This window comes from Ixodes scapularis, unplaced genomic scaffold (genome assembly GCF_016920785.2).
Source record: "Ixodes scapularis isolate PalLabHiFi unplaced genomic scaffold, ASM1692078v2 PGA_scaffold1__304_contigs__length_218370807, whole genome shotgun sequence".
Taxonomy (NCBI): Eukaryota; Metazoa; Arthropoda; class Arachnida; order Ixodida; family Ixodidae; genus Ixodes; species Ixodes scapularis.
The window spans coordinates 132,007,774-132,031,669 of NW_024609846.1; the positions used below are offsets into that span (position 1 = coordinate 132,007,774).

A 23,896-nucleotide genomic window follows, 5' to 3' on the forward strand; every position below is an offset into this window, starting at 1 on the left:
TCTAGCCTCAATCTACCAACTCTAGTTTCTCGCCGTAAATTATTTCGACTATGTCTCTTTCATAAGCTCTTTCATCACCCATATCTGCGCCACGATTTTATTTTACCTCCCCCGTATATCTCATCCAGGTTGGATCAGGCTTTTAAGGTTGGAATTCCACTGTGCAAAACTAACGCTTTTCTTCAGTCCTTTTTTCCACACACATCAGATACGGGAATCGCCTTCCCGCACCCACGGCAGCCATCGTAGACCACAATCTTTTCAAGAACGTATTAGCCATCCTTGTATGATTAGGAGCCTCTTATTTGTCTATACTAATAACTGCAAAATGCTGTATTATATCATGAAATGTAATCCACCCCTCTTTATAATGCCTCAGGGCTTGAAGGTAAATAAACAAATAAATTAACAAATTTCCGCGAACTGATCAATTTTTTTATCTCGTTAGAAATGTTTTCTCTTTCTCTGTTTCCATGTGTCGAACTGCGCGCATGCACTCTAGAAAAAACCCGTGCGTCTACATTCCTGCTCAACACTCGGAGAGCCAATCACCACGAAGGCAGTTCAGCGAATGACGATGCCGAAGCGTATGTTTAGACCTAAAAACGCAGTCTGAGTTGTGACATTAAGCAATGCAAGACGTCACGCTTGCATTGCTTAATGTCACAACTCAGACTGCCTTTTTTGGTCTAAACATGTTTCGGCCTTGTCATTCGCTGAGCTGCCTCCGTGGTGGCTCTCCGAGTGTTGAGCAGGAATGTAGACGAACGGGCTTTTCTTAGAGTATACGTCCAAAGGTTTTTGTGTGCCGTTCCGAGATAGACAACAGTACTCTAAAAGTATTCGCACCCACTGTCAAATTAAAAAAAGAAATGACCTGAAACGCTTGGAATTTTTACTGACATCGAGCATGACGTCTCATCACGACGTCAATGTGTAACGTAATCCTTTGGTGTCACATCGCAGTGTCGCTTCGGAGGTCGCGTTTCTGAGACTAAATATCACGAACGATGCATAATATTTGTGTTTATTTAAATTCTGAACCTACTTGTAAAAAAAAAAAATCATTTGCGTAAAGTCTAGCCACATTTCTTTCACAGAAAGCTAAAATATTGATACTGCCTAAGCTGCAATCCGGCACGGAAGTGTGTATATAAGGCGGCAGGGTAGCGGCCCCGCATCCTTCAAAACGTAATATATAGCTAGGCCGTATACTTTCCAGTGTTTATTTACGTAAAAAAAACGGCGGATGTTTTTTGGTGTTTGTTTATTTCCAAAATACCGGTACATGTCAGTGAATTGTCTCGTGCAGAGGCTAAAAACTGGCTTTTATCGACGGCGAAATCGCGAAAAGAAACGAATAATCAAGACAAGAAACGGTTCAACTTTTATTTACATCTGATACACAATCTTCTTCACACTTCACGAATGCAATATGTGCGTCCATACATTCCAAGGCTCGCATCTGTCCTCCCCGCCCGGTCCTTCCTGTTGGCGAGGCGCAATTTCCAGATCGCGCGCTCGACATTTGCGCTAGACATTGGCAGTCCCTAAATGTCCAAAGTGGCTTGGGGGAGTACTGACGGTCTCGTGAATGCGGCTTCAGTAGACGCTTGGACCCAAACAATATCAAAAACCCTTCAAATCAACCAACTAGGGTCCACACAGAAGGAGGGCAACCTACATCTTTGCTGTGCCCTTTTGTAGATTGCCCCAATCTACAAAAGGGCACAACGAGGACCACTTTTTAGGGACATAAACTGAAGGTCAAAGTAACCATACTAACAGCAAAACACATCTCGATTAAAAATAGACATTGAAAAACCTAAAACAATAAGCGTAAAAAAAAAAAAGGTCCGAGTTTCACGAACGTTTACGTAGGACTTCCTTGGTGAAAAAAATACAAACGAACAAACAAACAAAACTTCCGCTTGTACGAAAACATTTATAAAACAGGTATGTTTTGGTTTTAGCCAATTTTTTTTTATTTTCTACAATGGCGGATGTTTATCGGTGTTGTTCGGTTAAAATCGGAAAGTATACGGCCTACATACAGCTCAAAGCATGACATTTTATATAGCTAACATCTTGTAACGTACCCCTTGTTTGCTATCTTAAGTTTCTCTTTACGAAGAATCCCATGCCATTATACAAAATTTCCAGAGCTTCCAAATTCTAATACCACCAATACTTAAAATTCCGCAGCCCACACTTCAAGAAATCCGGTGCGTCTACTTTCCCGCAGAGGGCTGGGCAGAGCAAACGCGCCAATAAAGGGAGGGAGATGAGGAGACGGGAGCGCGTGGGGACGTGCAGAACGCCGAGCTCTGGTTATTATGATTAGTGGGTAGACGTAAAGCTAGCTGCCTTTGTGTCCACTTCACTCGTCAAACGCATTCGAATGCGAAAGCCAAACGCCGGACCCCTTCGTTGTGCATTTTAACGGGTTGGACGGGTGAAGTGGAGGCTCGTTCCAACCGGGATCCGGACAAAATGGTCCCGGACAAAATGGTCCCGGACCAAATGGTCTCAGACAGAATGGTCCCAACTGCCAACCTGAACAAAATGGTCCCAGCGTGACATTATTTATTTGCTCTGTGCAGGTTTTTATATTTTCTACTTTTGATGGACATTAAGGACAGAAAATAGTTTGGGAAATACTGGTGAAACACAACGCTAACCCTTTTTATTTTAACTAAATTGCAGTCAAGTGGTTGGGCCAATGTGCAATAAATCAATACTTATATCCAATGAAAAAACGGCACAAAAAACGTGGAACAAGCACGAGGGATACAGAGACATATGGTTGGCATAGTCCAATAATAAACAAGGCTCTGTATCCCCCTTGTAGGCCCTCGTTTTTAGCGCTTCTTTTTTTCCCCATACAAGAAACTACTGAACGCCGTGGTTGCAGCTGCGGAAGCTACCACCGGAACATCACCAAATCCAGGTCTTGTCATCACCGATTTCGAGACTCCTGCTATGAACTCTGCACATGCTGTGTTCGGAGAAAATGTCACCACAAGAGGATGCTATTTTCATTTTCGCCAAAGCACACGGAAAAGAATTCAAGAGCTGTCTCTAGTGTCCCTTTACAATGAGAGCGACGTATTTCGCCTGTTGGTTGGCATGATGAATGGACTGGCATTCCTCCCTTCGGACAACATCGCACGTGGCATTGAGTTTTTTTTTGGTGAATACAGCTCCTCCAGAAGCGGGAGATTTGCTTGATACGAACTTCGACAGTACCTATGTCAACGGTACGTTTCGCAGAGTTCTCACAAGGAATGGAGCGATGAGACTCCGAAGACGTGCATCTAAATGTACTCCGAGGATTGAGAACATGCACGTTGCAACGATGACCGGCGACCACAGGACTAACAACCTCACGGAACCCTGGAACAGGAACTATTATGGTTGGGCACTGCCGTCCCACCATTTGGAGGGCGATAGACCGCTCTGCAGTCTCAAAAATCCTCTGTCACTACGGTTATGACACAGGAAATGGTCAGACATCCACCAAAGAAGAGGACAAAAAGAACCTACAAAGAGATGCAGCAGCGGTTTGTAACTCTGTGCACACGGTACGTACAACGACTTTTGAACGACTTTTTGAGGAGTGTGGGTCATATCAATACATTTTTTATATTGGGCCTCCGCTTCGCCAGCGTGGACTTCTTGTCGTTTAAGTGGTCCATGTAATAAATACGCTCATACTTGCGAAATCGATTTTTTGATTTCTTTAATATACATTGTTCAGACAGAGCGATGTTGTTTCTGAAAAACGGAACACGGTGGTACGAAAGGTACATTTCAGAAAACCCCGTCAAGAACCTGTAGTACGTGTATGATAATAATTTTCATTCCGGATATCGTTTTGAAGCTCGACAGCGCTAATTTGAAAACAGGTTCTGGCGATAGAAAGATATTTATTACACTCGTGGATTGTATCGGTAGAAATCAAAAACCTTTGAGAAATGGAGCTACATGGTATAAATAGAAGGGATTAAAAATTTGTTTCGAACGATTATAATGAAAACGTTGATATTATCCTTGAACCTGTGTCAAAATAATTTCAAAGTACCAAACCATTTTGTCCAATTAAGAGGTCTCAAAGTATTGATAAATTCACCTGGGACCATTTTGTTACGGTTGGAACTTGGGACCATTTTGTCCGGGACCATTTTGTCCCGGACCATTTTGACCGGGACCATTCTGACCGGGACGATTCTGACTGCGATCTGCGGAGGGGCAGCGGAAAATTAGGAGATTGAAACTATGTGCCTATATCTACAACGACACCCTGCTCTGTGACGCTGATTACATTCATTGCCTAAAAATATAGTTTGCCCTCTGACAAGGAAAATATACTCAGGGTCTCTGCGCACACTGTCCTTTTAGGTCTAAACATAGTTTCAGTCTAATTACTCGCCAATCTCGATCCCTTCGTAGCGCACAGTGATTTGCTCTCCCAACGTGATCTGCGGGAAAGCGATCACGTTCCTTTGCTTCGCGATTCGTTCTCCGGCCTTCTTATTGGTCGATCCCGCAACCTCACTGATATGCGGGACGACCACATAAAACTCTTGGGACTGATCACGTCCTTCGTTTCTTAAGTTGTCAGCAATTATAAGAAGCTTTTAGCTCTTTCAGATTCCTTAAGAAACTAAGCAAACTGCAGCCGCTCTGATATTGTATCCAGGTTGGCCTTTCATGTTAATTCTATACCAGCTTCGACTATATTTTGCAATTTGTTTCGGTATCATCGAAGCCAGTGTTTGGAAGCACTTCAAGTAGGTTTAGGAAACTTGTACTTTACTTGAAGTACATTCTCGGAGTATGTACTTGTCCTTTACTTGAAGCAATTTTTTCGGGTACTTTCCGAGGAAAGTACCATTCCCGACTTCAAAGTACATTCCCGAAATTTGGTTTTGTTAAATTTGTATCACAAAAATGATGCTTTGTCAACTCCAAAGAAATACTGGGAGGGATATTTTACTCCCACCAGAGATGTGAGCAGATCGCTCCGCTTGCTCTGGGGGCGGTTATCCAGTAGCTCTTTGAACTCTCGCTACTTCTCGGCCGGTCAGCGCAAGCGAGGAGGTTTAAAATATTATGAGAGCAAAATTAATCATAATCAAGCACCTGATACTGTGGTGCGGAACAATTAAAATTTCAAGTCGAAGAAAAAGACAACAGAGGAGAACGTCACAATGTCTTGAGGCATTCTCTGTTGTCTTTTCCTTCGACTTGAAAGTTCCTTAATTCTTTCGCATCCCAATCTCAGGTGTCACATTATGATTAATTATCACCAGCTCGCTTTCACACTCACTGTTTTTTGCATTAAGGAGAGGACACTCCTCTATGAGAGGATTCCTTACGGAAGCTACGGGGCTGACGTCATGCTCTCTCCTAGTACATTTAACCTCCCTCGGTGCAACAATCCAGTGGAAGCGGCGTCAAATTCAGAAGAGGGACTTCTGAATTTGGCTCCGATCCTGAAGATTACTACTCTGTGGCCACTTGACTTTATCAAATATTCGCTGCTGTTCTTGAAAATAGGTCATGCACACCTGATCACTCCTGGGCAATGCATACCAGTTAAAGATCAATGTAAAGGGGAATTAAAGGACATCATGAAATATTGTGTTAAAATACTTGTACTTTAGTTTTAAAGTACATTGTAATTACATCACGTATCATTTACTTTGTACTTTACTTGAAGCACCTTTTAGATGTACTTTACCCAACACTGATCAAAGCACACCGGAGGTGTATATAGACCTTTCCAGCGACTAGCACTCTAGCGAAAAAATGCTGAGTCACTGGGCTGTGGATGCATGCGCGGCGTCTCATATTTCGTGGACGAGAGCTACTGCGAACGCTCAGAACGCCTTGCACAGTCCAGTAAGCGAGGATGGCAGCGCCCAGAAGATTATTGCAAAGGTCTATACACTCTATACACTCTCAGAAATCTGGAGCGTGCACTTTCCCGGAAAGCACTTGGGAGAGTAAATGCCGAGAGCAAGTCGTCTGCTTCTTGCGCGAGTTGCGGTGACGTCAGAACGACGCCGGGCGCTGATTGGCTTTGACGGAAGGGCTAGTGGGTAGACCTCAGTGCCTCAGTGCCTTGAGGTCTACCCACTATTTTTTTCAATCAGCCAATAAGAGTTCGTCGTTCTGACATTATAGCAACCCCTGTGCAAGAAGCAGACGAACTTGCGCGCCACATTGCTGCAATCTGGGGAGGGAACTTTACGAAGTACAAAACTAAAAATACGTTTAGATGTAAAAAAAAAAGAAGGAAGGAAGGTCTGGGTTGTGACACTGAACACGACGCTTCGCCATATCAATGTCACCTAGCACACTGACTTTTTTAGGTATACAAACATATTTTCAGCACCGTCATTCGCCGAATTTCCTCTGTAGATTGCGGCGATGGTCTCGCCCATGTGTTTTGCGGGAAAAAAAACACTCTAGATTTCTTAGATTGTAGAGCTCCCGTTTTAATACTCATTATAAAAAAAAAACAAAAAAAAACCGCACGCAATCACTTGTATCTTAAGAGGTGATCAAAATATAAGAAAAAATAAACTTTTTTAACGAAGAGAAACGAGGACAAACATACAGGCGGGTGTCTGTCCTCGTCCCTCTTATGAAAAAAAGAAAGAGAAAAAAAGGCTTTCGTATGTTTGAAAGTTACATCAGAGTCAGTACATTTGAGACAGGAGGACCATGTATCTACAAACATTAAAAAGAAACTGAATTGACAGGTTTTTCTTTTTCGCCGTGACCCGGTTGAAGGATCAACCAGGTCACGCCTTTACTTTGAAATAAAAATAATCCGCACGCAGTCGACTGAGCAGTGAGCACAGCCATCTCGGGATTGCGCGTAGCTGGGGTAGGCTTCTCCGGAAGTTGATAAGACCGGGAGGCGGGGCGGCGTTTCCGGGCGCTCCCTTCTTCCACTTCCAGCTTCCAAGGCTGGCCGCCGGGACAGCGGGGACGGCGAGCGCGGTTGTCGACGTCGTCGGACGGTCTTCTCCTACGGCGATCACGAAGCCGGCGCTTGGTGTGCCAGGCGCGATCCGAGGCGTGACAGGGCCGCAACCCAACCCCGCAGCCCCGTTCATTCTTGACCTCAAACTGTGGGAAAGGACACGCGAAGGTGTTTCTGACATGTGCATTCTAAACTCGGGTACCGTTTGCATTCGTTCCCGCCGTCCTTCTTTTTTTATCTGGATTTTATATTCTTTAGGTAGGCCAAGGTTCCGGTTGGATGGATAGTGAACAGAACGAAAGGCAGCGAAGCTGACTGGGGTGACCCATACGTGGCTACATAAGCTACGCTTCGAAGTAGCGACGCTATTACCATCTTGGTGATTAAACTCATTGTTGGCAGTTATTTGAAGCTTCGTGTGATTTCGCACGAATTGATGTTATGAATATGGCCATATGCTCTGTATTTAAAGCAAAGACTCAACACACAAAAAAGATTTATAGCGGTCGGAATACCAGCAAAAAGCAGTGGTCATCGGAGCAACTCGATGCGCTGAGCTTTATTTCTACCTGCGACTTCGTTCGTCACTTACGTCACATTTTATTTTTTGCAATCACATTAGAAAGCAAAAGATAGAAACAAGAATTGGGAAAGTAATGTGATGCAAGAAAATCAAACCGGGAAAAAAAATACAGATTTTTTGCTAACAAAAAACTAAGCTGTTTATGTTCTAGTATGGCGGGGTTTTCATGAACAAAAGGCTATTAAAATTGCAGTTATTTTGTTTGTTCGCATTGTTTTCAATGACTGAAAAAGTTTATCAAACAATCTGCCGTGTTTAAAAATGCATATAGTGATAAATAATCAATGCTTTCCAGCTAGTGATATTAGTCTGATAGAAATACAATAAGACCGACTTCAGTAATAAAAAATATTCTTTTGTTTTGAAATTATTATTTTTTCCCGTTTCGCCCACAGCAGAGTGACTTGATGTGAAGTGTGTACACTCCGTGACACTGTAAATATAAACGAGCGATCTGTTTTTTTTTCTAGTATTTTAGTTGTTTCTATTCAAGCTATTAGTGCGGTGGAAATTGCTCATTAGGGGTACAAACAAATGTCATACAAGTTTGACGCTGATCGACCCCTTCTCTAAGTAAAATTCGAAAAATCTCTTCGCGCCAACCCTGTTGCATGGTGTACCGCTTGCGCCAGAGGCGCCTTAAAAGGAGCAATGCAACAATTTTTGTACTCTGCGCAAATACCGCTTAAAACGGATCCCTAACGTTAATGACCTACGAAACACGCGTTCGTTTTTCACCCCACGCAATAGAAGTCCCAGAAAAAAATTAAAGAAAAACGAGCAGCGTTCACCCCCTCAACTCGCAGCCAGAACAAGCGGCCACGTGATCTGGAGCCGATTATATGCCGCCAGTGTTGATCATAGCCACGCGCTGGGGTTGGCAAAGCGCAGGACACGTGCTGAGTTCCAGACATTGTTATGGCTCGGCTGTTGTTGTCGTTGCAGCGATTGGACACGGGTCACTACCCGAATGCTTCTCGAGCTAGCAATTATCACGAGCCCAAGTCGAGTGCCCACGCAATGCTCGGGTCCAATCTATGAACCGCATTCAAATATCGTCACTTGGGTGTACTGCGATCCCCGAGTTACGTCATCAAATTTTGCAAAGGAGAGATTGAATGAAAATGATCGCTTTTGTCCTTGAAATTACACCGCAACAAAGGAGTTTCTTGGCCAGTGGCGTTGCGTGTGAGTATCCTTGAGTCCCAGGTGTGCCAGTAAGCTCGTGTAGAGAGAAAAACATTCCAATTGAATATCGTTGCACAGCTCCTTTAAATCTTTGGTAGCCCTACAGCTATTAAATAAAAACGACCACTTAAACAATAATTTAAATCGAGGTGTGCTTTTCTCTGAGCCTATCAAAAGACTGGTGAGCTTTTCTCCGGATCCACAGAAAATAGGGTGAGCTTTTCTCCGGGATTCGGTAGTTTAATAGATTCAGCTTTGCCCACAGACAGGAACTGTTTACGGTTGGTAAGGTAAGAATATGACCACTTCAGGAGACCTTTATTATCTAGTACCTGCTCCAGCTTATGCAATAACTTGCGATGCGAAATCCTGTCGAACGCCTATGCGAAATCTAAGTAAACGGCATTGACTCGACCGACGCTTGTTTCGTAAAGGCTGCTTGACAGTTAGTTGTACTCTCCACATGGTTCATAATTTTGCTAGAAAAATCGCCAATTACTGTAGAAAAATTATGAACCATATGGAGAAAGTTGTGTCACTGTCGAGCCCCAGGCCTCTACGGAACCCGTGTTGTTCATGTATTATAAAATCCGTCGATTCTAGAAATGTTATGACGTGCTTGAAAATGAAATCTTCAAAACCCTTACTCTATGTACTCAACAACGACACTAGTCTATTATTGCACTTTCTTCAGTCTTATATATAGGCACTACTTTGGCTACTTTCCAATCTTGTGGCACCTTGCAGATTAAAAACGGGTCGTTTTTAATCTGCAAGAGTAAATCACGTAAAGGAACTTGGAACGCCATTCGGCATACATTTTTAGGAAAGAGTTAGGAATTCAAGCCTGGCCACACGGCTTTCTAATGTCTAGTAGTAGAATGCTGTCAAGGAACCTTTCTGCAGGAAGTTACGGATCCTGCGATTTTCATGAGGGAATGATGGCAAGACAAAGTTATTTGTACACATACAGAAATAAATAATTAAACTCTAGCGATGCACTGGTCATCGACAAGTGCATGCCCGTTATGAGTAAGCTCCGTATTTGTTGCTCTTTTTGTTTCGTGAAATGTTCCCAAAAACTTTTTGAATTTTCTTTGAGGAAGTTGTGCATTTTGATATTAAAGTAACTATATTTGGATATGCGCACTAGGGCGCGTTATTGATGTCGGAGAGAAGGAAGCAAAATATAACTTGGTTGAAATCTTTCTATTTCATTTATATTTTGTTTTAGATGTAAAAGTTCGCGCCTCACCCATGGACTGTGTTTCTTTCGTTTGACTAATTTCTCAGGCACAAACTTGTCGACACATAAAAAAAAAATGTTAAAAAAATTGTTTTTGTATTGTCTACTATTTCAGGGTCAACAAGATGTCGATTCATTATCAGCTTATCTACCGACGCCCCGTTCATCTCGGAAAACGCAAGAAATCTACCGAGGTACACTTCCAAGAAATCAAGAATATCGACATCGTTTGCGATAATGCTTTTCATTGTTTTTTATGTACACATATCGCGGAGCGGAGGGCCACAGACAACTAGTTTATGGCCAGATATGCCTTCTGCGATTGATACATCAACTACAGATTTGGTTACGACCTGAGATAAGAATACGAGATCAAGTAGCGACTCGCTACCATTTGTCATGCGCGTGGGACTTCGGACTAATTGACTTGAGTTGTTGCTAAAACCAATATCAACAAGAAGGAGTGAATGTCTGCAGTTCCCTTTGGGTATCACGCTTTTCCAGTCTACATCTGGCAAATTGAAATTACCAGCCAGTAATATACGGAAAAATTGCGTAGTTTTGGTTTGAAGAAACTCGAATAGACCCTGAATGAACGTCAATATTAGCGGAGGATGACGGCGAAGATCGTCCATAGAAGACGTGTTTCCTCAGCGCTTTGATAAGCCTAACGATTCGTTTTTACAGGTCAGTTTCACCGCCACTCCTTGCCCCACAGGGCCCTTCCCGGACTCGACACCCCGGAGAAGACACCTGAAAACCAACCCGCACTACCCGCGGGCTCGAACGCCAAACCATCGGTTCTTTCGGAGAATGTTTTGATGACACTGGCCGGCAAAAGACGCTCTGGCACGAAGGCCCTCTCCATGCAGCGGGCGAACGCGAGCTCCTCCGGCCCCAAGCAACATCACTGGACACCCTACCCAACAAGGTCAGACGGATTTTGTAAGCAACACTCTTACCACAGGACGGCCAATGTTTATTTGCATGTATCGAAGAACGCCAAGCGATAGAATAATTAATGCAGAATGAAGTATCTATCGAGTTCTGCACGAAGAACAAGGAACTTATTAAGTCGCTTCGCTACGACGGTGTGGCCTAGGAAGAAGTTATCACGAATGGGGTTAGTTTTCAAGAATAATTCACGCACACGAGCAAATTTGAGTCCTTCCGAGCTCAGCTAAATTCCTAGCCACCACCAAGGCGAAACGGATTAGAAAGAAACACTGACCCGATTCACCATGACGGCGAGGCATAGCATGCCTTCCACATCAACCACGTCGAATGAAAATTCAATGACCAAATTCGAGAATATGAAAGATGATAGATATCAATTTTTAAAGGAGCGGTTCAACGATATTCAATTGGAATGTTTTTCACTTGACCCGAGCTTACTGGCACACCTGGTACTCAAGGATAGTCACACGCAACGCCACTGGCCAAGAAACTCCTTTGTTGCGATGTAATTTCAAGGACAAAAGCGATCATTTTCATTCAATCTATCCCTTGCAAAATTTGATGAATAATAATTGGGTTGTGTGGTATGTTTATACAGCCTAGAACTTGGTCTGCCTCACAGGGGCGACGAGTCTTCCAGCTGTAGATGAGCAATTTGGCCAGTGCAGTACAACCGCTAGCCTGGGGTCTTTAACTTGCACCACGCAGTAGTGATACACGACCGCACGCCGGTATGATGCTCATCCAGATCGAAACGGGCAGGGGTGGGGATTGAGCCCAGGATCCTTGGGTTCTGCAGCGCGAGCTTTCGCTCCACGTGCTCCGGGCTGGTGTGCGCTAGCCCACTCGGCCACTGATCCCCCGCAAAATTTGATGACGTAACGTGGGGATCGCAGTACAACCAAGTGACGATATTTGAATGCGGTTCATAGATTGGACTCGAGCATTGCGTGGGCACTCGACTTGGGCTCGTGATAATTGCTAGCTCGAGAAGCATTCGGGTAGTGGCCCGTGTCCAATCGCTGCAACGACGACAACAGCCGAGCCATAACAATGTCTGGAACTCAGCGCGTGTCCTGCGCTTTGCCAACCCCAGCGCGTGGCTATGATCAACACTGGCGGCATATAATCGGCTCCAGATCACGTGGCCGCTTGTTCTGGCTGCGAGTTGAGGGGGTGAACGCTGCTCGTTTTTCTTTAATTTTTTTTTCTGGGACTTCTATTGCGTGGGGTGAAAAACGAACGCGTGTTTCATAGGTCATTAACGTTAGGGATCCGTATTAAGCGGTATTTGCGCAAAGTACAAAAATTGTTGCATCGCTCCTTTAAAGCTCACAAAAAGACAAGAAAGACAGTGTGCCAACCCGACTCTCCACTTACCATCAACAGAAAGCCATGCAAGCAACACTTGAACACAGTCGTACTGAAACCGACGTCAAGGAGCGCGTTGACAGCTTCACCGGCAGGGACATTGTTGAGGCGATGAAAGAGGTAGGAATTCAAAACAAAGATAACTTCCCCGTGCACCGCAACGAGAAATCTAACAGCATTGCGATCGCAACAAAGAACCGTATCGAATAAACTATTCAACATCAACCAAACTGTCAAGGGCGAACAAATCTACGAGGTGAAACCCTTCATGGCGGTTTCAAGTGAACAGATCCGGGGAGTTACATACCTCTCCGGACACGACGTTAAAGGAATTCCAGAAACTTTCATGGAAAGTCTCGACTGCAGAACACACAGAATTGTCGCAGCTCATTCCATTGGACGGTCGGACAGGATCAGCTCGATCACCTTCGATGGGAAATCTATTCCACGTTTGTTTACCCTGCTAAATATTCAGAGCAACCGACCATCGACCAAAACCTCTCGTCTGTTTACTCCATAAAATAGGCCACCAATCAGACGTCTGCCTTAGTGGCATCAAGCGCTGTGACCGATGCGCTCGCACTCAAGATAGCGAGTCCGGATGCGAACTATTACAGCCGAAATGCATAAACTGCGGTGGTCCCCATATCGCCATAAGTAACGACTGCACCAAGCGCAAAAATTCCCCCGAAAAGACTCACGTCTCAGAAGCCCCAGGGAAAAAGAACTCCTATCAACATGACAGAAATGAACTTACAACCCCCTGCACCGAACTCCTCACAGTCATGGACGAACCCCCCCCCCCCCCCCTTCCCCACGAGAAGCATGGGCAACACCTTACAACGTCAACCCATTCCACTCATGGTATTCAGAAAGGTTCCAGAGAGCACCAGATTAGCCGCACATGAACTGCAAATTTTCCGTACAACAAATCGCGTAAACTCAGACTGGCAATAACAATATAATCCCACCAACGGCGAGCAAACGTCTATCGGTAATGGAACAAGACATTAGGGAGTTTTAGCAGGTCGTTTCCACACGAACGGTTCGCCCTCGAACGCATCGGCGACGCCACTGCGCACGCGTGCGCAAGTCGTTCGGGACTTTGGGAAGCTCTTTTCGTTCGTTTCTCCCATTCCGGCCGCTGGAGTCGTCACCGCAACGCAGCCAGCACCGTTCACGACTCGGGTAAAAAAAGAGATGGCAGTCGCTTCGGAAACTGACTTCGCCGGCCCAGCCGAGCGTTAGGCTTAGGACAGCAGGAGGCGATTTGCCATCATGTTACTCTGCTTCATTCGAGAGTCCGAACCAAATCAATTCCAGGACTGCTCACAAAGGTAAGCGATCGTGAATGCTGTAAACTGCGCATGCTTGAAAATTTTTGCGATCTGCGGGCAGACTAGCTGCCGTGGCGTCCGCGAGCAGACGAAATAGTTTGGTTCGACGGCAAACAACGTGAACGATCCTTCAAGTTCAAGATGACGGAGACACACCACATACCTTTACAGTCGTTCAGATACTTTTTACTCTATCTAGCTTCGCAGTTCTTGAAATTCCTACCGGCAAATGTTACGTCGGCCGTCTTGTTTACATCAGTCGCACGCCGTAAACACGAGCCGCCACGGATTTACACGTTGCAGAATGTTTCACATGTTTACTAGAAGATGGCGCCACCGTCAAACACAATCATCATCATCGTTCACACGGTTGTGCCAGTTTGACGATTCGCTAAAATATGTCAAATTTCACGTACGATTTCACAGAACGGAAAAGCTGAACCGTTCGCGATTTCGGAACCGAATCAAAATTTGTGAATTTTGTTTTTGCGTTGCCACTACTGTGCTTTGTAGGCGGTCAAGGACTTGTCAAGCTGTGCCATACAGCTTTTTTCCTTGATCGCCACCATCAACGTTCGATGGAAATAAAGTCATTATTAATATTATTATTATAATTAAGTACAACGAGATATGGAAATTCGGTCGACTCCCCAATTTCTGGAAGATATTTACCGTAATATCCATTCCGAAATCAGGCAAACCCAACAATGACATCCAAAACCTCAGGCCCATCTTCCTCACCTCCAACATATGTAAAGTAATAAAACGCATGGTTCTTGCTAGGATCCAGAATAACCTAGATCCTAGAGTCACACATTAGACTACACTCTGTGCAAATTTAATTCCGTCCACACCTGTCCACACAAGGCAGTCTAGCCATGATTCACAATGATATCACCAAATTGTAACCTATACCGTACAGCCTCGTACAATAGTGGCAATCGACATAAACAAAAGCGTTCGACTCCATCCTACACGAAAAAGTCATTCGAGGAGAAAAAAATCGAGACCTACGTGAACAGTACTAAACTTTTTTCAAAATCCTTCCTTCACTAACGCCAATTCCAAGTTGACATTGAAGGCACCACGAGTCCCTTTACAAGAAACACGGTAGGAGTTCCTAAGGAACGGTCATCCCCCCAGCATTATTTAACGTGGCCATGGCTGACCTACAATCCAAAGAAAGCTCGTGCAGGCTTGCATTGCTCAATGCCACAAGTCAGAGTGCGTTTTCTGGTCTAAACATATGTTTGGGCATCGTCAATAGCTGAGCTGCCTCCGCAAGTTGCGGTGATTGGCTCTCCAAGTGTTGTGCGAGAAAGTAGACGCACGGGCTTTTTTTATAGAGTGATAGCATTCCGCCTGGTGGGCAATATGAGACGTACGTTACACTATATACGCTGACGACGTCACCTTATGGATCAACAAAGGCGCACCTAACATTTAAGAAAGTCGACTTCAAAAAGTCCTGAATGTCATCATGAACTTTATGCAGGAAACAAACATGATGATCTCAGCCGAAAAGACCACCTACACAGTCGTCGCCTTAAAGAGGGCTAGCAAGAAAAAAATCCAAGGACACCTAAGCACTTCTTATGAGTTGTGAATGCGAAAGCATGCCGCCTGCGACGTATTGCTTCTGCCTTGCGTTGTCGAAGAGTCTCGTCCTCTTTACACCTGAGACGCTTTGTATCGCGGTCTGCTGGCGCCTCACGTTTTCGAAAGGCTTTGTTCTGTCTCCAAGCGCGTTGCGCCGCTGCTCGTTCCTCCCGCCGTGTATCCGGAGACTTGGCAACGATGGTGGATTTTGCTGCCTGCCTCCTCGCTCGTTGTGCTGCGTTCTTCCGGGCCCTTAGTTCGTCTGCGGTGTCTTGCTTGGACGGGCAGGTTTCGCCATTGCCGAGGTTGTGGCCGCCGAGGATGTAGATGCTTGAGGCGCCGTCATGTTCGGCGAGCGCTCGCCACCGTGTTCCTTTTATGGCTGCGTCCCACTAGAACGACAGACAACGACAAACGACAGCGACACACGACACCGAGCGACAAAAGACATCGACAGACAGCCTGTTTGTCGTAGTCCACCGGAGTCCGCCGTCCCACCTGGCGGACACGACGAAGAACACGGGGACAAGGAAATTTAATTCCTAGTGGGACTGGAGTTGTCAACAAAACACTTCAAAATACACAGACAAACGGAGTCGGACGACACGGTTTTCGTGTTTCGCTCTTTGGGCGAAAACGCTTCGACAAACATGGTTGAAGTGGAGACGGCTATTTTTCTCTTCGAATAATTTATTAAATAATCGATCACGGGCGCGACGGAATGACCATCGACACTGATACCACTGATCAGTGGGATTTCAAGTTTTCAACGGCCAGAATCGTTTTTTGTGCGAAAAGCCTACTCGCACACCGCACGAACGATGGCCGCGAATGGTGTCGAATTCGATTCTGAATTAGAAGGTATCTTAATACAAATGATCGAGGATCGCCGGTTCCTGTGGGATATCCGACATCCAGATTACCATAAAAAAAACTTAAAGGAGTGGGCCTTCGCCGACATCACGGGCGCCTTGGGGTTCGGCGACAGGAGTGAGTACTCGTTTATCATTTTGCTCCCGATGTCAGAAATCATCAAAAAGATCCAGAGCCGCAATAGACCTATTGCTAAATTACCCAAGCATCGAGCAGAACGCAGGGATTGGTGTTCCACGCGCCGCATGTGCTGGACTCGGCGGTAGTAACTTTTCTAATGCAAATGCCTAAAACAAATTGCATCTTGCACGCGCGTTCGTCAACTCTTTATTTTGGTTATTACTTCAAATGCTTTATACGGGGAAGGCGTGCGCGTGGAACACTAATTTCTGTATTCTCCTTGATGCTTGGGTAATTTAGCAATAGATCTATCCTTACCGCACGACGGCCGCATTTTTGGTGCTCGCGGAAGCAGTGGCGAAGGCAGGGAGATGGTTTAGGGAATCCCCCCCCCCCCCCTTCTTTTTCTGAAAATATTTCTTTAAAATCTTGTTTAGTAAAGGAACACAAATATTGGATGACTACCGAATTGCTCTACCTAGCCGGGGGGTTGGGGACGGCCGTGTTCGTACCGGTGAATTGTACAGTACATCGACTACTACAAGCAAAGATGAAACAAAGCCCCCCCCCCCCACCTCCCTCCCTCCCTTCCCTTCCCTTCCCCTCCCCCCCCCCCCCCCGCCCCCTTAGTCATAACAATCCCAACCCGTCCCCGAAAATAATTCTCGACTACGCCACTGCACAGAAGTAAGCATCTCTTTAGATCAGCAGACACACCAGTTTTATTCAAGAATGACTGAGTAAACACATTAGCATAAATTTCGGAGATTTGACATCAACACACTTTGGAGCATTCAACACCTCAAAATTGTGCTGCTGTTTGTGAAGGTGTCATAATTTTGTTTCAATACATTGCAGTTGACAAAGTAAAGAACAAGTGGACGAACCTCCGGTCCCAGTACCAGAGAGAGAACCGGAAGGTAAAAGACACGCAACGCTCTGGTGCTGGGGCCGACGATGTCCATGTCCCAAAATGGGTGCACTTTAAGAAGATGAAGTTTTTGTCCGGTGGTGCACCGGAAGCTCCAAGTGAGTCGACTGCCGAGGCGCCTGAAGCAGTACATGTTTCCCAAGAGGATATGGTGAGTGCCTTAACCGAGGGGACTTTTCCCCCTTGACCGAGAAAAGTAGGTGCTTGCAGCATATATTTCGGGGGCCCAGGATCGCTAAAAAATCGAGTTCATGACCAAACGGTATGACGCCTACGGTGCCCAAATATTTAGCCCCACGACGGAGAGGAGTACTCATTACATATGGCCATATATTTGCCAAAAGGTGCTGCAGATCTGCATGCTATAGCCCTCACACAAAAATTGAGAAAATTATATTTAAAAAAGCACTTAAAAGATTATTATAATACCCATCACTGTTGATGTCAGCACCTCCAAATATGGGAGGATTGCAGCAGTGTTCCACAACAACTGCAGAGATATCTTTGTCTCACTGAGTGTATGAGCCCCTCCCTATGCCTTAGGTTTTACTTCGGCAATTAGTACCTTGTGGAATCATGATGGCCTTGTTAACTACACATGTTAAACTGTTTTTGTGAAAAACTGCATGTTACATACACTAAAAGTCCAATATTTTGTTTAACACTTGTGTGAAAATCTGCACATAACATCCACTGAAAGTTCTCTTTAGTTCAACACTTGCAAATGAAAGAAAAAGATAAGATGCAACACAAATTGTCTGCAGGATTCCTGCCATGTGCCCGATGACTACAGGTCCGAAGACGAAAGCCCACCACCTGAGGCACCGGCCAAAAGGAGCCGCCGTCACAGCACGGAGGAACTGGCGACAAACAAGGCGGCACTGCTGCAGGCAGCTGTAAACAGCCTCAAGTCTGCCAGGGAGGTGGAGCCTGATGAGTGTCGGGGCTTTGGCCTGGTGATGGAGGGGCTTGCTCGGACGATACCAAGGGGTACCAGCAGGCAGCTGGGCATGCTTGCCGCGCATAAGGCCCTCGTGGAAGCAGCCATATCTTCACAGGTCGTTGTGGTGGCTGCGCCAGAATAAAGGAAGTCTCCATATGAGCTCTCTTCATGTTTACTTGTTGAGTAGTACAAGACACCCGTGATTTCCCTACCGACCCCCTAGAAGGGTGGGGGGGGGGGGGGTGTACACCCCACCTTATGGCCCATTCGTCTGGACCCGTATCGCACGATGCAGTGCGGTTCGTCGTACACGGAGGGCTATAGGCGAGAGGGATGCGTCCTTCTCTCCCCGCCAGCCTTTCGTGTATAAAGTGGAAAGAGTTTAGTGCACTGGACGGGTGCGGTGCGGAATCCCGGGCAAAAGCTCACCCATTTCTTAAAAGACCCGGACAAAAGCTCACCAGGAAAAAATTTCGTGTTGGTTTTATAGAGAAACCAAGTTTAGAGAAAAAGGCGATAAACCTCCTTTTAGCGAATTCGGCCACCGCGAAGCGGCGTGTATGGATAAGTCAGGTGATTTAACATTTTTGTAATGAGCCGCCGCAGACTGCCGCCGGCGAAGCGGCAGAAGCACAGCAGGGGGTTTGGATTAATACACCAGTAATACACGCGCGAAGTAGAAAAGCCTTTTTTAAATAGCGTCCCCATTTCGATAAACGGCATATCTCTAAACTGAGGCTCTGCTTTCTCTAAACCCTGCTTCAATAAAACGTGCCCGTTTTCTAAAACATGTTTCGACGGAATGGCATTCGATCAACCGTAGTAAACCCTTGCGTGGGATGGGGCACAAGTTCACCTAAATATGGTGCAATGTCCATTGCGTCCACATTTTATTTCAGTCCGTGTTTTGCCCGGGTAGCGAAAAAAAAAGAGGTGAGCTTTTGTCCGGGTCTGTGAAAAAAACGGGTGAGCTTTTGTCCGGTGAGCTTTTGTCCGGTTACCGCGGTGCGGGCCCAGACGAATTGGATATTAGTTTGTCTGATGGCACCCATGAAAACAGAAAAATAATTGCCTCCGTGTGCTGAACTCCCTCCTCCCCCCCTTTCTCTCCCTCTCTCTCCCCCCAGACACACACCCTAATTTTAATTCCTGGGGAAACCACTGCCAGACACTTTTTCGTAAGTTACATTCAGTGCAGGGAAAAGGTACAGATCAGTGGATGTAGATTTCCAGCAGAACATCACCTATTTATTAATCTACACCACAACATACTTATCCAAAATTTGTTTGGATAAGTATGGATAAAAACAAAGGACAGATCTCAGCTCAGAATCCATAACCACCCAAGCTCTGTTAATTTACTGTTACTGTATTATATTAGCTATCAAAAAAATGCTCGGTATTACTTGTAATATGTGTCAGATTCCTATACATTGGAAAATAAGGAAATCTTATGGCATTAGAGAAATGTGGGGGCCATCCTTTTCGTGGATTGTGAAGTAGCAAAGCTTGGAAGAGACTGTCTTAACAAATGACACATACCATTACTTCAGTAACTTCCACTGCCAAGAGACTTGGCCTTCATCCCAGAAGTACTCCTTGAAGACCGTCCGAACGGCTTTGGCGTCGGTTGATGGCTTGCCGCCAATGCGTTGCACAGGGAAGACTACCTTGTCGTTCACGTCTTTCCTCCATGTGCCACCGCGTACTGTTCCTGAAGTAGAGCAAGAATAAAAAGCATTTTGTAAAATGGAATAGGCATATGCTAACAGTATATGAAATTAAATCCTCATTGGGCGCGCTAAGTTTGCACTCGTTTACTCCTACTCCGACACTCCAATTTTCAAACTCCAAACGCAGCAGCTAAATGGAGCATACGGGAGTGCAACACAGATACGGGAGTGCAACACACCGAAACTATAGACGAGCCGCATGAGCCACTTCCAAAAGCACGGTTCTGATGAACCCATCATCTCATGGATACGAGTGGCAGAAGCCAAAATTATTTTGAACATAAATTAATGAAGGCCTCTGTAACGCAGAAGTTAAAAAAAAAGGACTGACGTTAGGAAGTTTATATATGATTGTTTTAATATTTGTGAAAAGTCTGAAGACTTCTTTCGAGCATGTATGCGGAAAGTTTTTCGACTGAGCTATTCATTGACCATGCATATTGTTCAGATTTAAATTAAAGAACATTCCTGAACCCGCTTGTCGACGCAAAAACTGTCAAACTTGTCAGATGTCCCGTGGTTCCATCTTGCTACACAAGACTGAATCCATCGATCTACTATGTCGATACCGGCACACAGCCGTTCAATAGATGCCATGCCAATTCGTTTTCAGGCGAGATGTATGAACAAACCTTTTCCGCAACGTTAACTGGTTCCGGCTCTTTAATTGAAGTATCTTTATTCGCTGGGCTAAGCATTCTAAAAAGGGCCACGGTTCGACTGTCTTTTTCTCTCCACAACTTTTCTGTCGTTGTTCTATTGGCAAGCTACCGTTTGATAGATGTATTCGTTTTCAGGCGAGATGCACAAACAAACCTTTTCTGGAACGCTAGTTGCTGTCTTGGCTTTCAAATCAAATTGTTTTTACCTACTGGATTAAGCACTATTCAAATAAAAAGGGCCAGCAGTTCGGGGGGCACCCTACGTCTCGGCGTTTCGGTCAGTGCAGCCATTTTATTTGTGGATGTGACATCATGGAGCGTGAAGAAGTCACTCACGCTTTGAGAAATGCTGGGTGCATAAAGAGTGCAATCGAGTGTCAGTCTCCGACGGCGCTCCTTTCCGTTTACTGAACGGAGTGCCAAACTCTCAAGCTCCAGAGCACGGACCTCACATGTCCATTATCAACCGCAAAAAGAACTATCAAACTCTAAAGGGGCTATGTTATTTGAGGTGTGTCCCCTTTTTCTGTCTTTTTCGCTCCATTTCTTTTCCCACCTCAATGTCATGTTAGCCATCATATTAAACTTACACCAGGTTGCCTATACTCTGATTATTTTCTCATTTATCTTATGCTACATTTCTACAAGCTAGAACTGCTGCTAGGGAAAGGGGTACATAATATAGGAAGGCGAGACGTAAGTGGCACAAGGGTGACATAGCATTGAATGGGACGACTCAAGCGGACAACTATTGCAAGGCAACAGGAGGATCACAATAGCAAAAATGGCTTGCTTTCGTTGCGGTAGCTCCAGAAGAGGTGTTTGGCTATGTAGTATTGTGATCAATGTGAAAGGTAATACGACCAAGCTTCTTGCAAGGACTACAGCTGCCGATTATGTACCAGTGGCGAGATGTGCGTCCCAGTAGCGTTACATATGTGTACTTGGGTCGCTCTTCTGTTAGTTTTCTTGTGCACAGTCTGTAAAAATCAAACCCAAAACCGTTTAAGCGACCCTTTAAAGGGAAACTGCACTAAATTCTTTTGATTTCCGTGTTACGACTATTTTTTACTAAGTCAGCAACCCCGAGTTACGTTTTTGCGCTTGTGGCGAAACAAATATCGGCTCCTCCACTGCAGCAACATCAGTGGCAGAAACTTTCGTACCCCTGTAGCAACTGGGCTCTGTACGAGTGCCGGCACTCTCTGCGTCTGCCAAGGAAACCGCCGCACTGCTGAGCTACTGTTCGAATTGGTGATATCCTGCCGATGCCTTTGCAATTAGGGTAAACATTTAAAGGGATACTTCAACGAAATTTGAAATATTCCCGTCGTGTTCAAAAATAGGTTGAATATGATCTACAATATCCGTAAATGACAATCGCACGTTTGTATTTTGAGCCTGGTGGCTGCATTTTTCGTTATAAACGGCCCACTCTGGCAAGCGCTCGGAGAAGGCCCAGCGGAGACCACGTGAGATCCAACGCAATCGTGACGTAGGTCGTCTCAAGACGAGCAAAGCTACGGCGAGGCTGACGTGGAGAGGATGGCCTAGTCGTTCCAGCCACCGAAACGGCTGCTTTTGTACAAATTTTGAGTGACGGGTTAATCTTCTATAATCTTGTAAGGGGACAATAGCGACTTCTGCGACACACAAAAGGCATTCTCCTGAAGAGGGGAGTTCCTCCTGCCCCTCTTCTCTCGTCGTGGCCGGAGACGAGACAACCTCCGTCACTAGCTGCCAAGGTTGCTAGACGGGCATTACAAGCGAGGCGTTAGCGACATCCACCAGGTGCTCTTTGCTATTCGTTTAATTCGTTTTAAAATTCCTTTTCGTGACTTTTAACAAGATATTGGTATGTTCGATTTGATGGTGCTTTTTTGAACACATATAGACCAAAAAATGAGCGCCGAAATTTCGTTGTAGTATCCCTTTAAAGGATAATCAAATAAAATGTAAAGCCTACGGACAGTTACCCGAGAAACTGAACTGAAAGGTGAATGATGCAAATTGTGGTTCACAGTTGGTTATTTATGTTTTAAGAAAAGGCCTATAAAAGAGGATTGTGATCGTCGACCCAGAAACAAGCTCTACAATGCTGTGTAAGGACAGGAGGCAACAGTTTGGTGAAACCCGTATATGCTGCGACAGCCAGCAAAGGACGAAACTGAAGTGCTTGTCACTGTTGCCTGACAAAGGCTGACCTGCTTATGTCGGGCAAGACTGGAAGGCACATGCTTAAATGTGCCTTCTAGTCTTAAGCAGTTCCACTTGGTGTTGCCTGGTTTAGTTTCGTTTTCAAAAATATGTGCCCACCCATGCCCACCCACCTCAGAAAACACAGTAATTGCTGTTATAACAAATCAAATACATCAATTACCTGAAAAACCAATGGTGGGCGCAGGAGTTCATTTGAATTGCACATCACCATTCTTATGCCCAACGTTAGCACTAGGACAGAGTGTCTGGGCATTTACCTGTGAGGACGTCCTCAACGTCGAGACTTTCTGGAGGCGTGTACCTCCCCCTTGAACTGTTCTTCGTCCGGAGGAAGTTGTGCAATGCAATTGTTGCCTTCACAACTTTGACAGCCCTGTGAGGCTTTTGCCGAAGAGGGTGCCCGTAGACTTGGAACCGGTTGCGGAGGATTCCGGAGCTGTTTTCCACAATGCGGCGTCCCCGGGAGAGTCTGGAAAAAGAAACAATAATCTTGCATCACTAATGACCCTTCATACTGTACTTTTAAAAGTGCAGGCATGCTCTTTTAAAAACCTTCAATAAGTACTGATTTCCTATTGCCATGGCAGAACTGCTAGCTGTCTTCAACTTGATTCCTAGTGTAGCATATAGACCGACACGTGGGCTTGACATTATAGAGCTGCGGTGCGGCTGCGATCGCGCCGGAGCCGGTGGCGTGGGTAGAAGGGCGCACATTTTCCATGGGCGTCATAGCATTTCAGCATGCCGCAAAGCTGTGCAGCCGTTAATTTCACCGAAAGGTACAGCAAAAGTAGTGAACTGAGTTGCCACAAGTTCCAGGCAGGCTTTAAAAAGCGCAAAATTTGAAGAATATCCGTTGATCGAAAAGAATGGTCGCCTCATGAGGACGACCGTTTGTGCGGCAAGCACTTTCTTGAAGGCAAGCGTGGCTTCCATTTTAATCTCTGTCCCGAGGTTCTTATGTGCATGGAAGCCATCGTCTGATCGAGGCCACCCAGATTTTGCTCCCACGGTTTTCACGCACAAAGCACCGGCCAAGTGCTCGTTAAGTCGCTCTGTTGCCGTACAAACGCTGAAATTTACCAGTGTGTTAGAATCTCTCAGAACAAACGTATCAGTGGCCCCCGAGATGT

At 45.4% G+C, this 23,896-nt stretch overlaps 1 long non-coding RNA gene across 1 annotated transcript; it reads right to left on the reverse strand.

Moving 5' to 3' along the window:
* Window positions 1-17,920: 17,920 nt before the first annotated feature.
* On the reverse strand, window positions 17,921-23,181 carry LOC120850588. The gene is made up of 3 exons (XR_005797835.2): window positions 23,021-23,181; window positions 19,691-19,862; window positions 17,921-18,276 (listed from the first exon to the last, which is right to left on the reverse strand). It is a non-coding gene; the product is annotated as an uncharacterized LOC120850588 (long non-coding RNA).
* Between the last annotated feature and the right edge of the window lie 715 nt (window positions 23,182-23,896).